Consider the following 17,505-nt stretch of genomic DNA (forward strand, 5'->3'; position numbering starts at 1 on the left):
TGGGTGCTCCTCCCACAGACAGGCCTTCTGTGTAGCCTGTCCACTCTATTTATTATGTTATTTTATTGTGTCGGCCTTGCTTCCATTTGTGGCCAGAGGTTCCATTTCTTACTCCAGATCAGAGGTTTGAAAGCTTGAACCCCGCCCCCTCTCTCTACAACCCCCAGTGGATCTCATTTGCATGGGGTGTCTTTGGGTAGTCCCCTCTTCTCCCTTTTAAGCTCTCAGATATTATCTCTTTCATGGACCATTTCCAGCCTCCTCATTTTTTCTTCAGCATTTCCTGCAAAAGCTCTCTATTACATCTTTGTCAGAGGATGGTAAGAACCCATCAAGAATGCTTTTTTGATCCTGTACCGTTACATTTTTTTCCCTTGGGATTTATATGTTACGGCTTTATAGGGCTTGACTCACCAAGAACTTCAGCAGAGTCTGTTGGAAAAGGTACTTTTTACAGCATAACACTAAACACTGGTTCGCTGCTGCCCCTCCATGGCTCACACACTGGCTAGTGTTCAGTAAATACTGGGTGAGTGAGTGGAGTTCTGTGCCAGGCTGAATAAGGGCCCCCAAAGATATCTGGGTCCTTATCCCCAGAACCTGTCAATGTGACCTGATGTGGCAAAAAGGCCTTTGCTGATGTGATCGAGTTAAGGATCTTGAGATGGGGCATTATCCTGGATTCTCTGGGTGGGTCCTGAGTGCAACCATAGTGTTCTTGTGAGGGAGAGGCAGAGGGGGTATTGCCTGCAGAAGAGGAGGAAGGCCAGGTAGGAATGGAAGCAGGGGGAAGAGAGGGGCTGTGGCCTTGAGCCAAGGAACGCCGACAGCCCGCAGGACGTGGGAGAGGCCAGGAGCAGATTCTCCCCTGCAGTTTCCAGAGGAAACCAGCCCTGCTGCCACTTCGATTTTAGCTCAGTGAGACTGACTTTGAAATTTTGATCCCCACAACTGTTTGAGAATAAATTTGTGTTGTGTTAAGCCCTGAGTTTGTAGTTATTTATTATAATGGCAATAAGAAACTACTGCAAATACAAATGCTAGGATTAAAGACAGGAAGGAGTCCCGCTTACCTGGCCTTCCACATTCCTTTTCATGAGGAACCTTACTGATGGATTGCTTTCTCTCTCTTCTTCCCCTTTCCTTTTACTGAACAGACACCTACCAGTGCCTATAATGTTACAGGTTGCACCTTAAAAAAAATTCCATCCAAGTTAGGAAAATGTACATTCTGGTTAAGCATGATGATCACAGGCTTCAGACACAAGACCACACATCTCCCATGCCCTGTTCAGGGTGGTGGCAGCTGATGAGAAGGGGGGCACTCCGGTGGGATCTGCCGTGTCTGGGGCTCACCTGCCCACAGTGCCTGCAACAGGGCTTGATTCAGACTCTAGCGTTTCCCATCAGACCTCAGTTTTTCTCTCATTACAAGACACTTGGAAGGCAGTCCAATGTGGGTGCCCAGGTCCAGGATGCTGTCAGACTGCAACTACCTCGGATTTCCGACTGAGCCATTCTCAGCACATGCCTGCCCCACCTCAAGGCATTGTATCTGTTTTCCAGGCAAGGGAAAGGGGAAAGTGAAGGCCAGAGTTACATGCCACCTTACTCCATGCATCTTCTGGCAGGCCATGTGACCAGAACTAGGTCATGTGGCCACCCAGAGCCGCAAGGGGGTGTGGAGAGGAGATTGCTTTTTCTGGGTATATGGCACCCAGTGATGTTATTAGAGAAGACAGAATGATAAGACGGGCACCAGGCAGTGTCTGTGCCATCAGGAACGCTGGTCCTAGAGTCGTAGATGTCCTGGGTTCAAATCTTGCCTCCACTACTCGGATCATGGCCAGTTGCTAAATCCTTGACAGGCTGAGTGTTCCCCTCTGTAAAATGGGGATAATAATTGGGCCTATGTTAGGATTGATGGAAGGATTAAATTAGGTCAAACGTGTGCAATGCTTAGAACAATGTCTGACATTAGTAAGTGTTCGGTATCTGTCAGCTGTGATTCCCATGGTTATCATCATTGCCTTCCCTTCTTCTTCTCTTCCTCCTCATCCTCATCATCACCATCATCACCCATGGTTACTTCCTCACCCGTCATGTTAAACACACATTTTTTTTTTGCCATCACGTGTGCAAAAGCAGTTAAGCGTTTTCCATAAGCACATTCATTGACTGTGTTTCCTTCTGATGAATTTCCTCAGGCTGCCCAAAGAACCCACCACAGCCATGGCTCTTCCAGGGAAGTGTCCTCCTCTGCTCTGTATCACACAACACCGCACACATTTGGCATGTGCACACACTCACACACATCCACACTAGGACACACGTTTGTTGATCGAATGAATGAATATTTCACTGCATAACAAATACATGCTGATTATACTCCTTGTGGAGCTAATTTGTTCTCATGTCTGAGAGCAAGGCCAGATCACCAGATTGATGGCTTTGGCTGTGTATCAAAAGGACTTTTCATCACAGCTGCTAAGGAGACCCGAGTCCATAATGCTACTAGTGGTCATCATAGCGCTGCAGCACCCTCCAAACCCCCGCAAGCTCCCAGTATGTACAGACAGAATGTGCTCCACGTGCCGGTCGCTGCACAGCTGTCCCGTGCGTGCAGCTGTCTGGGGTGGGGGTTTCCATACCTTCTCTTTGCTGCTGGGACTTGGCTTCCATGCACAGGGGTAGGGCTTGCGAGAAATAAGTTTTCTCACCTTTGCATAACTTCCTCCTCAGCCCATTTTTACCCCTTTCCAATGTTTTAGCCCCTGAGAGAACCCACTTAAACTTTGGAGAGAAGCAAACCTGCTAGTGGAGACCTGGAGCCAGCTCGAAGGGCAGGGGGCACTGTTTTTGGCAACAGGCACGGCAGCAGAGGGGACACTCCCAGTGCTCGAGAGAGGTGGCTATTGGGTGTGTGCAAATGCCTGCTGCCTGTGTGTGGTTTCAGGGAAGATTCAAAGACCCAGGGGCTCCAAAATATGACTTAGTTTGAGATTTGCGAACCGTCTCCCAGAAGACTTGGGAGCAGATAGAGACTTGTGAAAAAGACCAGACATCCTGAGGGTTAAAAAAAAAAAGAGGGTGTCGTTTGAGCCATTTCTGGCAGCTCTGTAGACATTCAGTATCTCTCTGTAGCAAAGCATGGTTGGACTGCTTGTTTTGCTATAGATCGTGTTCCCTGTATGTCTTAGGCTAGTGTTTTTTTTTTTTTTTTGGTAGGACAAGGCTCAGTGTGTATAAACAAATTCCTTTCTTTATCTTCTAAGCGATGAATACTTAACAGATTCAGGCTTGGGGAACTCAGTTCCTACTGTGAACTCCGGAATAGAGGATTTATAACTGGAAGGAAGGCAGAAGGTATACAAAAGGTACTCAAACTGTCCTTTCCTTCGCCCCAGGAGCACAGGCAGACACTGTGACCCTCTGCAGTGGCAGGACCCTTGAGCTGTTTTCCTTGCTGGGGAGGGGGACGTTAACTGTGTCAGGACTGGAAATGCTGAAAGCATCAGAAAGCAGTGTGGCCCATGCACATCCACACAATACATGCCGAACTGCAGACCAGGAGGCCTAGAGAGTCTGCACCCTACTTAATGTAGTCGTTTTCTCTTGGTGGGGTGGGGAGTCAGGTAAGGGCCAGGACTGAGAGCCCAGAGGGACTTCAGCTTTGTTCAGAATGCTTAAATTTTCTAAAAGAGGGAATGTGTTCATGTATTGCTTATGTAATAAAAATTACTTTTCAGAAGGAGCTTGGGGACATTAGTTTTTCTATGGCTGCCATAACAAATTACCTCAAACTTAGTGACTTAAAACAACACAAACTTTTTACCTTATAGTCTGGAGGTCAGAAGTCCAACACAGGTCTCACGGGCTACAGTCAAGGTGTTGGCAGGCTCTGTTCCTTCTGGAAGCTGCAGGGGAGAATCCGTTTCCTTGCCTTTTCTAAATTACAGAGACTGTCCACATGCCTTGGTTTGTGGCCCCTTCCTTCACCTACCAGCCAGCAGCACTGGGCTGAGTCCTTCTCAAATGGCCACATCTCTTCGGTTCTCTCTCTGCTATTCCCTCCTTCTTCCATTTGAAGGGTCTTGTGATTGCATTGGGTTCACTCAGACAGGAAGGACAGTCTGTTTGTCTTAAGATCAGCTGATTAGCAACCCTAATCCACCTGCACCGGTAATGCCTCTTTGCCAGATAAAGAACTGGAAGCACTTTGAACAAAGTGCTAGCTGCAGGTAGGGCTCCTTAAATATTCTCTCACTGCTACTTGTACCAGACAACACCTACCGTAGCCACCTCCACTGGTAATGCTGTCGTTCTTATTTAGTGAGTCATCCCAGTTTCTTCCGTTCACTTCCTCTCACCGTCTTGGTTACCTGGTGGCCCTCTGGGGAGGTTAGTCTAGGTTGTACCGAGTTGTGGATCATTCATTCTCAGGGCCGAAGAGTATTCCGTTGTGTGAATATGCTACATTTCATTCACGTGGTGACTGAATTCATAAAAATTTAAATCCTATGTTTTTCATTAACAGTCTAACCAAATACTCTACACACACCCCATTTTACTCCCTCCTAACACCATTTTACATAGTTACATAGTATTGAATGGGGTGGATTTGCAATTACTTAACCAATCTCATGTTGTGGAGTATTTAGGAGGTTTCCACTCTGTTTTTGCTGATATAAGTGGCACTCAGTGAGTGAATAGGGTCTGTGCACTGAGAGTTCCTTTTGTTTTTTTTTGTATCTCAGGATGGTTTGTAAGGTTAAATTCAAGAGCTAGTTCAGAGGTTTGACCCTCACAAATTCTTTTGATCTGTGCTGTCAAGTCCCTTTCCAAGAGGATTGTGCCCATTTTTTCTACCCCCAGCAGTGGATGGGAGTGCCTCTCTTGTCACACACTTACTAGCATCTTGGCAAGAGATCCACATGGTCTTCTGTTAAAATGTTTCCCTTGGCGGTGCTACCATAGTGGACAGCTCATCCCGAGAGTGGCTATGTTTCCCTGATTGGTGGTACAGGAAAGACGGCTTTGGATTTGAACCCAAAGGCTTAGCCCTTTCACTGCTCCAGTGTGTGGCCTCAGTTTTCTTACGGAAGATAGGGCTTTTTTTATTCCTGCATTTCCTTCTCCAGTGCTTTATCCAGCTTTATAATCTATGAAATTCCATTCCTGCAAAGTGCTCAGATGGTATAACTCCTTTTGGCTGCATTTTGTCACAAGTAGTAGACTCTGCCGCAGTGCTTTTCCGTGCTGCTTTTGAAGTTGTAGAATTGTGCTGCTCAAAACCAGCCCTGTGCTCTGACAGCACAAGTCTCCTGCTGAAACTTCCATGTATCTCTTTGTTCATTCATTCTTCACACTTCTCACAAGCCTTTATTGAACATCTGCTATGACCCAGGAACTCTGCTAAGCACTGGGGATACAGAGATGAAATAGACTTGCTTCCTGCTTGCAAGGAAGTTAGACAGCAGAGGTGAAGCCTGGCACACGAGGAGACCTGGGGCAGGTGAAGGACTCTAGTGGTCCCAGAAATTGGGGGCACCTAGAAAAGGAGCTTCTGACTTCTCCGAAGAAGGATTGTGGGAGGCAGGGAAGCCTTTTGGAAGAAAGTTGTTGTGAGGTTGAATCTGGAAGGATGGATGGACGTGAGCTCAGTGAAGGATGGGATAAACAACTACAGAAACTTGAGTGCTGGTGGTATAAACGTACATACACACAGTTCAGGTAAAACAGTTGTTCTTCCCTGGTGCCATTTTATGTCCCAGGGGGAATTTGATAATGTCTGAAAACATTTTTGTTGATTACACCGTGATGGAGTGGGGCTGCTGGCATCTAAGTAGGTAGAGGCCTGGCATGTTGCTGAACACCCTACAGCGTGCGGGACAGCCCCCACACAAGGAATGACCTGACCCCAGTGTTAGTGTCACTGAGTTGAGAATTCCTGGGTTGCAGTGTGGGCGAGTATTGGGAAGGAAGGTGGGATCATGGCAGAGCTGAGTGCACTGCCCCCTTCCCAGAACTAGTGTGTGTGTGTGTGTGTGTGTGTGTGTGTGTGTGTGTGTGTGTGTGTGTGTGTGTGAAGTGGGAAGAATCCACATTTCCTCTGCTTGGCAGCTGCCCACGTTGCAGTACCGGGCTCCGCTCTCCGCTTGTACACTCACTGTCCTGAGAGTCAGCGACTCCGCAGGTGTGCCTCCCCAGCGGCTCCCTTCACAGCGTCCTCAGCTTGATTTATTAGAGCATTTTCCTTCCCCTTCGGTGTTTATGACATCCAGGGACTTGGTGAACCACTAGGAAATGAGAGTGGACAGTGAGGCTATTATCATTCATTTTCACTCCCCATAAACATTCTCTGTTTCTTCTTTGGACGGCATTGCTAATCCCTCGTGCCCTGGCTTCACATGGTCTTTCTTCAGCCTCGTTTTTAAATGGAAAGTGCTTGGGACTTTTTCCTTATGGCTGCTGAAAAGGTTACGCAGTGTTTGGACCGCTGCCTGCTTCTGCCCTGGAGCACAAAAGATACAGGAGTAGAAATTGGTTCTAACAATATCCCTTTAGAAAACACCAAAGGGATGTGAGTCACTTTCCCTTTGTGTTAAAGGCATTTTATTCCTTTCAGAGTTAGAGGATGACATGTACTTGATCCCTACTTACTAGAGGGTTAATAACTAAGTGGCCACTGCAGCCCAGAAGCAGCTACAGAAACCTTTAGGAGCCCTGATATTGGGAGGATTTTTTTTTTGTCCTTTTCTTTTTTTGTTATGCGTGTGTTTAAAATTTCCAAAAAAGTTTTGGTTTTCCTGGGAATGGGGTGGAGGGTTGAGAGGGAGATGCATAGAATACAGGGGAATTCCCAGCTTTCTATTATAGATAGAGGAGTTGCATACCTTACGGGTTTTGGCTTCAGGCAACAAAAAAAGACTCTGGATAATTTAGGGAGAAGGAAAACAAAGTACTGTGTCTAATAATGACTTTGGTTGCATGTCACAGAAAGGCAACCATGCTCTGGCTTATTTTCCACAGGGGGACAGCTCAGAGTTGGTGAATCAGATGTACCCAGACCGTCGCCCTTGAAGAAAGACCATGTGAAGCCAGGGCACGAGGGATTGGGTTTGCAGATTCCATCACTGTGTCTGGAGCCCCATGGTCCCCACTGCCAGGAGCTCGCAGTCTCTTCATGGTGCTACCCTTGAGATGACTCAGTTCTAATCTCCTTCCTTGCATGACTCAGCTCCAGGTTTAGATTCTTGGGAGAGAATCTGGGCTGTCTGTATTTTGGACATGGTCACAGTCAACTGTCCATTCTCCTGATCTGAGTACCATGAAAGCGTCGGAGTGAGCAAGATGGACTCTGTGCCACACATCCGTGATGACAACAAACAAAAGACGTGAAGGATTACGGTGCACAGCCTTGTTTGCTCTTGGATCAAACTGACTTGCAACTGACTTGTGAGCGATGGGTCCCAAATCATAGTGGATCGATCCTTCTACTCCCCATCTTTACCCTGTCTACAACTCAGTGTTTTTTAGGAGGTTAAAAGAGCTATTTGGGAGATTCTTCTGAGAAAGTGCAGCATTTAGCCCCTTACATGACCTCTGCAGTGTCATCTAGGGTCATTGTCTTCCAGGCTTTTTTTTCTTTTAACAATAATAATTCTCACCAGTCTGCTCTCTTCTACTTTGAGATGTATGGTCCATATATTTTGGTCTCTTAATTAAAACGTGAGTTCATAAAACATAAACAAATGTTAATATACAGGCTTTAGAGATACCCTATTTCAATTCAAATGGTCTTGGTTAAATTAATAAAGTCTATCTTTAGTTCAATTTCCTTGTCTGTCGAATGGGAAGAGTACCTGGCCTATAGATTTGTTATGGGGATTAAATGAGATAATAATGTAAAGGTTTGAACTGTGTCCTACATGTATTATGTGTCTACTAAGTACTGGCTATTTAAAATTTTTTAAAAACTTTGATATAATTGTAGATCCATAGGAAGCTACAAAAAATAGTGCAGTATTCTTTACCCAGTTTTCTACAATGCTTTTATCTTACATAACTACAGTAAAGTATCAAATCCAGAAAACTGACATTGATACAAGGTAAATATATAGTTTTGTGGTAGGTAGAATTATGGTCCCCAAAGATGTCCACGTCCTAATCTCTGGAACTTGTGACTATGCTGCATTGCATGGCAAAAGGGATAATGGTATATTTATTTGGGTGAGAGTATGTGTTGAATTCCTGTCTCCCCAGCTAGTCTGGAAATGCCACGAGGGCAAGGATGGCATCTCTCTTACTTGATGTGGATTTCTCAGCCTCACGTGTGTGACTGTGCAGACAGTAAGGGCCCAAGGGAATCTTTGTTGAAGGAATGGGCAGGTGACAGTACTCAAGATGCAGAATGCAGGCTGCACCTGGACCTTTAAGTGCAAGAGTATATTAGCATTGCAAGACACTCTACCTGCATTTGCTCAACAAATTGTTATTTTTTTGTCACCTTTTGTGTAAGCTGCTGTGCTAACCTCTGGTTCTCATTTGGTGTCTAGAGTAGTTACTCTTCTGTGAAGTCAAGGGGGATAGTCTCACATGACTGAATGTGTATTGCACAGTGGGCCAATTCTGCATTTGTTTTTTATTCCCCAGCTTTTTCCAGAAGTACTTTGCTTAATTCATACTGATGAAATAAGTCCCAATAACAGCATTATTTCCCAAAGAATGTAGGCTGCTTTTGCCAAACACAATTATCCTGAGAAGGAATTGATGAAGGAAACTTACCTCTTGGCCAAACGCTCTTTAGTGTTTTTCAGCCAAAGATAGCAGGCTGCACCGAGGGGAAGCCAAACATCTGGGTGAAGAATAAAATACCCAGATGTTTTCAAGTATGTGGATGTTTCTAACCATCTGGTTCCCTTGGTTATTGACAAATGATCCAGCTGTTTTGCAGAAGATGGTATACCTCGTCTAATAGAAGAGAGAAATAGCATTCTTAGAAAATTTTGATGTCATCCCATATGTCCTAAGACAGGGTATTTGTCTTTAACTGAAGCCATGATTCGATTGCAGAAGGTGAAAATAGCTTCCTGTTTTCTGAAGCTGTTTGTCTTGCTGTGAGTGCCAGACTGCAAAGATTTTAGGTTAATTGTCTCATTTACCATTAGAGTCTGAGTTGATTGTAGCTTTCGTCTGTTTATAATGTATTCACACCTTAACCAATAGCTTTACAAATGGAATATTGGAATGCTGATTGATCTTCAGCACTGCTAAGACCTGCCTATTGCTACTGCCAAAACTTGCCTAAACATTTCAGTGTTTTTTAGAGAAAAATTGGGTACCTGAAATTTCTCATGTAAATAGGAATTCATAAGCCTTGATTGAAACTGCATCTCTCTAGCGCAGGTGTCATGGAGCACGACTACCCCTCCACTCTCCTTCACCCCATTTCTATTGTTTAAGCCTGAGCAAAATCCTACAGTTACATGTTTGTTTGTTTTTTTAATTAAATTAAGGCTGGAGTAGCCTAACGTAACTGGGAGGCTTATTGAGACTTGAAACCTGTTCATAGTCTGCCACAAACATCCTTGTCTGATGTTCGTGGATCTATAGGACTGAATAATCAGTCCTTAAAAGGATACCTAACAGTGGATAAAGACGTGTGGGGCTTGAATTTATGTGTTATCTTATTACTCTGTCATTTCCTTGAGTGGTACACCAGAATGCATGGAAAAGTACATTATAGGAAGTCTCATGGTAGAACAGTTAAGACTGGGAGTTGGTCTGATGCATGCTCAGAGTCTTAGCTTCAGCACGCATGTGGAGCAGACTCCCAGCCAAGGTCTGCGGTCTGATTGGGTTTCTAGCTCTGCAGCTTAGTCCGGAACACTTGGCGGTGTGGGTGGGCAGCGGCTGGGAAGGCATATGATTTGGTGACGTTTAGTGACGTGAGTTCTTCATACCAAGTGGACACAAATGGATTTCACTTTGGAGTGTCTGTTAAACATATTGGAAGTGACAGACCCACAAAGGCGGGTTGTGGCTAGGACACAAATTCAAATTAGTGTATCAGAACAGCAGCTTGAGTGGACAAACCCAAATGTCTTCCCTAACCATTTAGCTCCAAATTTTCCAAAAAGCCAAATGGTTTCAATTTTGTCATGTACGTAAATGGGGTGATTGTGTCTTTACTTTTCACTTGCCCTGCTAGTGGGATGGGGTTTATGGGGGAACAAGGGCATAAAACACAAAACAGCAAATGAGCCAAATCCATCTGGGTTTGGTTACATGCTGATTACACAGTTTGTTTTGCTGTTGTTTTTACTGTCTCCAAACTTTCTGTGTATCAGCCAGCATCAGGATGGGAGGGTGGTGGCAGGGCATTTGGACTTTAACTCTCTTCGTAATGTAGTGCATTGCTATACATTTCTAATGCTTCTTCTTTAAACTGTATGTATAATGGTGACCATCACCTATTGAGTGTTTGCTATGGCCAAGATCATGCCAAATATTTTCACATTTATCTCTTTTTGAACTTCTCAACAAACTCAGTGACACAGATATGATGAGCCCCATTTTTAATGGGGAAAATGGGAATTAAATAAGCTGCTGATAGCATCAGAGGATGAATGTTCGAGGCAGGATCCAAATCCAGGAAGATGTGAGTGAATCTTCCGAATTAACTCTAGGTCACTGGATGAGGTGGCCTCTAACGATGACTGGGCTTTTGTAAATGCAAATAAAGTTACAGGTGTCAGCAAACTTTTCCTGTGATGGGACAGATAGTAAATAGTTGAGGCTTTGCAGGGCAGTTTCTGCTGCAGCTACTGGGCTCTGCCTTTCAAACACAAAAACAGCCACAGTATGTAAATGAAAAACTTTATTTGTGGCACTGAAATTTGAATTTCATAAAATGTTTCCTGTCATTAAATAATATTCTTCTTTTGATTTTGTTTTCCAACTATTGAAAAATAGGAAAGCCATTCTTAGCTCACAGACCATACAAAAATTGGCAACGGGTTGGATTTGAGCAGAGAGCTGTGGCTTGCTGAAGTCTGCTATAAAGAAATACATGGGAAGAAATACATTGATAGCCTGGGAGATAATTAAGGGGCTGCTTCAGAAAATCAGCTCCGGAGAGCCTTGGGGATGGCCATTTGATGGAGAGAAGAGATTGTAGGATTTGTCATGAAGCTTAGGGAATGATCTGTTTTTCCTTGGATTTGTTTTGTTTATTTTAAGTTGTTTTCTGTGCACTGATGGAAATTAGAGTGGTCGTGAGGAGGGTGTCCAAACAGTCCATGGTGTCACTCATGGTACAGACTTGTGCATCCACTCATCATTCACTCATTCATCACATATTTACTGAGCACCTACAGTGTGCTGCCCATTGTGCTAGATGACCTTTATACCATAGTAAAAAACAGATGGTCCTCGTCCACAGCTTCCCATGACTTCCAGAATCTTCTGTTAATGCAGGGAGACAGTACACACATGAGAGTCAGTTACCCATATACAATATTATCAGGTGACCCAACAGCTTCAGCTTCTTCTGCCTTCTTTTTTGAGCTTGGTTTAAACTAATAGTCACTGAGTTTGAACACACTGGGAGGTGAAAAGAAGAGGGGCTGGCTAAGAAAGGGCTGACTGCCTTTAAAGCGGGTCATGCCGACCGCTTGGTCATGAGCCTGCAGACTTCCCTTCTCATGCACAGCAATGAAAGAACGAGGGAGGGTGGATTTTCTGTCTCCTTTTCCTGTTTGGAATTAGGAAAATATGTTCTTTTCCAAACGTTCTCTGGTGAATAAGCTTGCACTTTCCTAATCATTTCAGTGTATATTTTCCTTTCCTTCTGCTCCTCAGACTTCCTGATTATTGAGGTTGTTGGAACCGTGGCTGGGTGGGTACCCGGTGTGTGCATGCCTGAGGCCCGGAGGCCTGCCTCGAGTTCTAAGGCAGTGTGGTCTGAATATGTAAGTGTTGAGCCATGAGTTGTGGCTGGCTGGCTTGGATGATAGAAATGGGTGTTGAGGCTGCAACCAAGAATTTTAATAATCATGAATACCTCTTTATGGAAAAGCAGCTGGAAATTGGGCACATTGCCAGGCATGTTGTGATTGTTGTGATGCATCTTCCCCCTTCAACATTGACCTTCACCCTCTAAGGATTTTCCTCTATATTACAGACAAGAGAAACCAAAGGCCAGCTGGTTTAGGGGACTCACCCAAGGCTATAATAAGCTTGGAAGTGACAAGGCTAGGATTGAACCTCTGTCTGCCTGATTCCAAGATCCAAGCCCTTCCTGCCCAGGCCATGCAGCCTCCCACAATTCAGGGAACTGGGTTTTTCTCTTTGCAAAGTGAGCTGCGGTTCTTCTATGCTTTCCGGGTCCTAGATACTGCTCACCTCTGCTGAAATGTAGCAATGAAAAATAAGAGAGTAACAAATGCTGGTGAGGATGTGAAGAAAGTGAGGAACCCTCATACGCTGTTGTTGGGAGTGTGAAGTGCTGCAGCCACTTTGAAGACAGGCTGGCAGTTCCTCAAATGATGAGTTGTAGAGTCACCATATGGCCCAGCAGTTATACTCCTAGATTATATCCAAGAGAAATGAAAACATACACTAAACTTGCCCATAAACATTTATAGCTGGATTATTTGTAACAGTCAAGAGGGGAGAAACAACCCTAAAATCCATCGATGGACGAATGGATAAATAAGATGGTATAGCCATATGTTGGAATGTTGCACAGTCATTAGAAAGGAACGAAGTACTGATATGTACTGTAGCATGGGTGAACCTTGAAAACATTACACTGAATGAAAGCAGCTTGTTGCAGAAGACCACACATTGTCTGAAACGATTTATATGAAATGTCCAGGACAGGGAAATGTATAGACAGAGAGTACGTTAATGCTTGGAGTCGGGTGGGGGTGAGGATTGGGGAACAGGAAAATAATCGCTAAAGATGATGAAAATGTTTTAAAATGGACTGTGCAGTGGATGCACAACTGTGAATGTACTAAAAACCATTGACACATATACTTTAAATGGGTGAATTATATGGGATGTGAATTTTGTCTCAATAAAGCTGCTAAAAATATGAAGTGGTGATTAGTTTTTGCTTGCAGAAAACCCACTTAGGGTAAGACCTACCCATGGGCCCGGGAGCCCATTTCTCAGATTTCTTGGCCACATTTGCCTGGAAGGTTGGCTTGTGTGAGGCCCTTTAAGCCTCTGTGACACCTTACGAGGTCTTTGCTAGTCAACCACGGCGGCCCTGGCAGCCAGAGCTAACTCTTGGGTGTTCAGGGTAACTGACTCATTTGAATCCTCTCCTTCACAATGCAAATGTTTACCAGCTGTAATCAGGAGAAATGAAAAATCACATCTCTAATTTTAAATATGTTGCCTCTGATCACAGGTGTTGTTAAAACAGCTCTTTTACGACTTTATAAATATTCCAGGATTTATTTTGAAGCAATGTTTCATTATTCCCTTACTATGATTAAATATTGAGAATATTGCTTTTCCAATTGTTCTATTGCAGTATTTAATGAGTGCAATTAAATGGAAAAATTGCCTTTTTAACTGATGATAGTCCATTAGTGTCTCTGTCTCTTCAGAAAAGAAAAGAAGTGAATTATTAGAATGACAAATGAGACAAAGTTACCGCCGTGATGGAGAGGTGCGATTTCCCTCCACATAATCTTCAATTAGTGATCTCCGTAAGAGGATGTTTTTCAAAAGGGTAATAGAGAAGTAATGAGATCAGAAGGAGGTCAACCCGGCCTTCTCCGTTTGGCAGCTTGATTAATTTATTTCTCCTTCTTGGAGATTGCTGCAAGGGGCTTTTGTCACCCCGTGTTTTTCATGGGACTGTAACCTGAATGACTGCTGATATATTAGCCTTTCAGGCAGGGAAGCAAGCCTGCTGCCCCGGAAGAGAAGAAGGCTTCGGAGTTAGAAGTTGGTTTGATTTTGTACCTTAACTCAAACACTCATCAGCAACTTAGACAGTGAGGAGGATCCGAAAAAAAAAAAAAATAAATAAAACTAAATGCCCTCGTGGAATGCCTGTGGTGGGCCCTGTGCCCTGCCGCTGGGCACATCCAATGTCATTTCATCCTCTGAGCCCCCCTGAGATGGTGGCACTGCTTTTACAAATGAAGACATGAAGGCGCAGAGAGATGCCCAGGGATGTCCAGCGAAGAAGGGGGCAGGTGGAACTCCAGTCCTTGCCTGCCTCTAAGCTTCTGGCTCCCCTCTGGAAGGCCGAGGCCCTGCTCATATACCACAGTGGAACACTGCATCCTTCTTTCCTTAATGCCAAGAAGCACGGCAGCCAAGACCACACAGGTCCATCCTGATGGGGAACCTGCATTTGGGGTCATAGCAAATGAGCAAATGAAGCGGATGGTGTCATTTCATGTTCCGTTTTAAGTGCACGTATGCTCAGCTTGCAAGGTTGTATGCAGAATGCCGATTTGGCACATCCAGCCTTCTTTTTGTACCTTGCCACCCCATCACATCTTTCTGTGAAAATGCCATGTTGTAATCATCTGCTGGCACACATAGGCAGTGGAATGTTCTTAGCACATAAAGGAAGGTTGTCTTAGTGAAGGAAAATAAATATTAAACTCCCAGTTCCACCCTTACTTACTGTGTGTCTTTGGACAGTTACTTAACTGCTCTGACCTCATTTGTTTCGTTTTCCTTGTAACCTGGAAGTGTTGTTGTATTACCTTAAAAGAACATAAAGCACAGTTTCTGGCACACAATCCATGTTTAATTCATGATTTATATTTTTGTTGTATCATCAGAATCAACAGATTTCTCTGTTTTTGCTGGCTACTGACATGGATTCCATTATCTCATTTAGACACTTTTAAAGGCACAATTTATTTAAAATGTAGATATAACTCCCATTGCCAAAGCATATTTCTGTTATTTTAAAACTGTCTCCAGTAAAGACAGTTTCTGAAGCTTTTTAGGTTGTATTCTACTTGAATATTGGGGGTAGCTTTCCTACTATGGAGATGACAAATCCATCTAAAAATCCTGCTTTCCCAGTAAATGTCTCTTGCTGCTTTTTCTTATGGCCCCGGGGGCTCATTATCATCAACGTCATCAATTCATAGTCATCCTTGGCGTCCCAGGCTCCACAGCGCCTTTCTAGGTGCTGTTTTCCAGGAGCCTCCACTCTGGACTCCAGTCCTGACCTGTGGACATCCGAGCCCCTAAGCGATCCCACGTTTGAGAATCTGAAAGCCCGCCCAAAGCCGAAGTTCATTTCAGCAGCAGCGACAAGACTAAATTATAGTCCAGGTCTGTCTTATGAAAGATGATAAATGAATATGTCACACTGGGAACGAAATCACTCTATCATCATCTGACAGGCCGGCTGGATTTGTTTGCGCTGGTGTCCCTAAAAGTCCGGGTGGAGGTGCAAAGTGTGCAGGTTCTCAAGGCCGGCTGACTCCCCATCTCGTTCTGCACCTGCCCAGCGATGGGTCTGGGGCATCTTCAGTGGGCCTCCCAATCCCCAGCAACCGGGGTGTCTGCAGAGGGAACCCCATGCACAGGGCAGGTGTGAGACTTGAGTGAGCATGAAGCTCAGTCCCACTGGCAGGATGTGGAGCCCTGAGCAAATATAAATCATGACCCATCTCTTCCCATCCGTGGGAGTATCACTGCTCCTTCCGCTCCGACTCCCGCGGGGAAACTGCTCTTTGGCATGACCTGGAGCTTCCACAGACTTCTGTGTTTCGACTTAAAGAGTGGTCTCTGGTCTGTCCAGTGGGGATGCTTTTTTCCTACAAGCAAATAGCTGAAGTCCTCTCCTTCAGATGCCTGGCCGTGCCACCGCTATTTAACCTGAGGTCAATCTTTGCAAAGGTTGTCGGGCCTCAGCAAAGCTCTTAGCAGCACCCAGAGCCAACTTTAACAGAGCAAGAGATGAGGAGTCAGCCAGTCCGAATGCGTCCTGATTGCTTTAGGTCCTCTCTCCCCAATCTGCAATCCCCAAATCCCGAACCTTTAAAAACAAAAAAATGTCCCTTCGGTTGGTGGCAAACTCAAGTGGTAGCAAAACTTGAGTGAAACTCTCATGGCCCTGTTGATAATCTTCATTTGTCCCAGTTATCCATTTTACATGGCTATTGATTTATTTTGCTGCAAAGTATTCATGTGCTTGATGTCTAAGCACGGGTGCAGGCTCCACAGGGGTTGTTGCCTAGCACACGGTTGATGAAATATTTTAGGCTTCTTTAAAAAGAAATTCAGACTCCTTCAACACATGGGTGTTGGATTAAGAAATCTTTATCCGTGTGGCCTTGGCAAGCTGTTTCATTTTCTCTTCCCTACAAATTGGTGGTGAATGAGTAGATGGTGGTGATGAAGATGGAAGTAATAATCCTGTAAGAATGTTGGAAAGTCCTTCCCTTGGACATCAGATGCTTCCTGGAGGGCCTGCTGAGCTCAATGTGGAGGCTCAGAAGAGAACAAGATACAGCAGTAAGATCAAACGAGGAGGTTTAGTGAGCTCAGGGCTACCACGGTGAGAGTTAGTGGGCAGAGCAAGGGTGCACTGTTGATGGTGCAGGGGGATTGGAGTTCTGACAGCCAGGCTGCACCTTCTGTTGAACAACACTCTTAAAGGTGAGCAAGACCCCTTCCATGCTTCCATGCCACGGGTTCCTTGTTCCAGCCTCTAGGCAGTTGACCTTCGCTGACATACATATTTTTAATTATCAAAAGAAGTAGTTAAAGCGAAATTGCCACCTCGGGGCATCGTGGACTGAGCGTGTGGTTCTGGTTCCCTCCAGACACTGGAGTGTCCTCCTCTGGGTCCTCCTGTGCTGCCTGTGCTCCTCTTCGGGCGTCTGGAGAATGGCTCTCTGAAGGAAATGGGAAATTATAAAAGGAAGGGAAGGAAATGTGACCTCCCACCTTGAGGGTTGACGTTTCAGCATTTGCTGACTCGGTCACCAAAAGGCTGCTCTAGCGGCAGAAATAGTTCTTGGGGTTTTTGTAGCGAGTGTGACCTATCTTTGTAGTTCTCACGGAAGCGTGTGACTGAGGAGGCCACACAGCAGGGTCCTTGGGTGAATCCTGCGGCCTTTGGCCATGTGCGTGGGTGCAGCCTGTGTACAGCCCAAGTGGGCTCCTGAATGCATTCTCGGGAAGAGGAGACAGTCAGAGGGGTGCCTCTGCTTCTTGCCCACATAGCCAGGACCCCAGAGGTGAAGCATCTTTCTTTTTCCCCTAATGACAGTTTCTTACAATAGATTTTCATCCTTAACACCCAAATGGCATTTAAAAACATTCCTTAACACTTGAGGCTGTCGCTTAATAACAAATACTCGTTTGTATAGTGCTGTTCCAATTTAATCACAAATCAACTATGTGAATGTACTTAATGCTACTGAACTGTGCAATTAAAATGGTTAAAATGGTAAACTTTGTAAGTATATTTTGCCACAAATCAAAAAAAACCCCAGA

General features: G+C 44.8%; 1 protein-coding gene across 1 annotated transcript in view; it reads left to right on the forward strand.

Annotated features, from left to right (window-relative positions):
- Nucleotides 1–17,505, forward strand: part of WWOX (WW domain containing oxidoreductase) — a 312,554-nt gene that overhangs the window by 178,100 nt on the left and 116,949 nt on the right. The window lies entirely within an intron of this gene.

This window comes from Manis pentadactyla, chromosome 15 (genome assembly GCF_030020395.1).
Source record: "Manis pentadactyla isolate mManPen7 chromosome 15, mManPen7.hap1, whole genome shotgun sequence".
NCBI lineage: Eukaryota > Metazoa > Chordata > Mammalia > Pholidota > Manidae > Manis > Manis pentadactyla.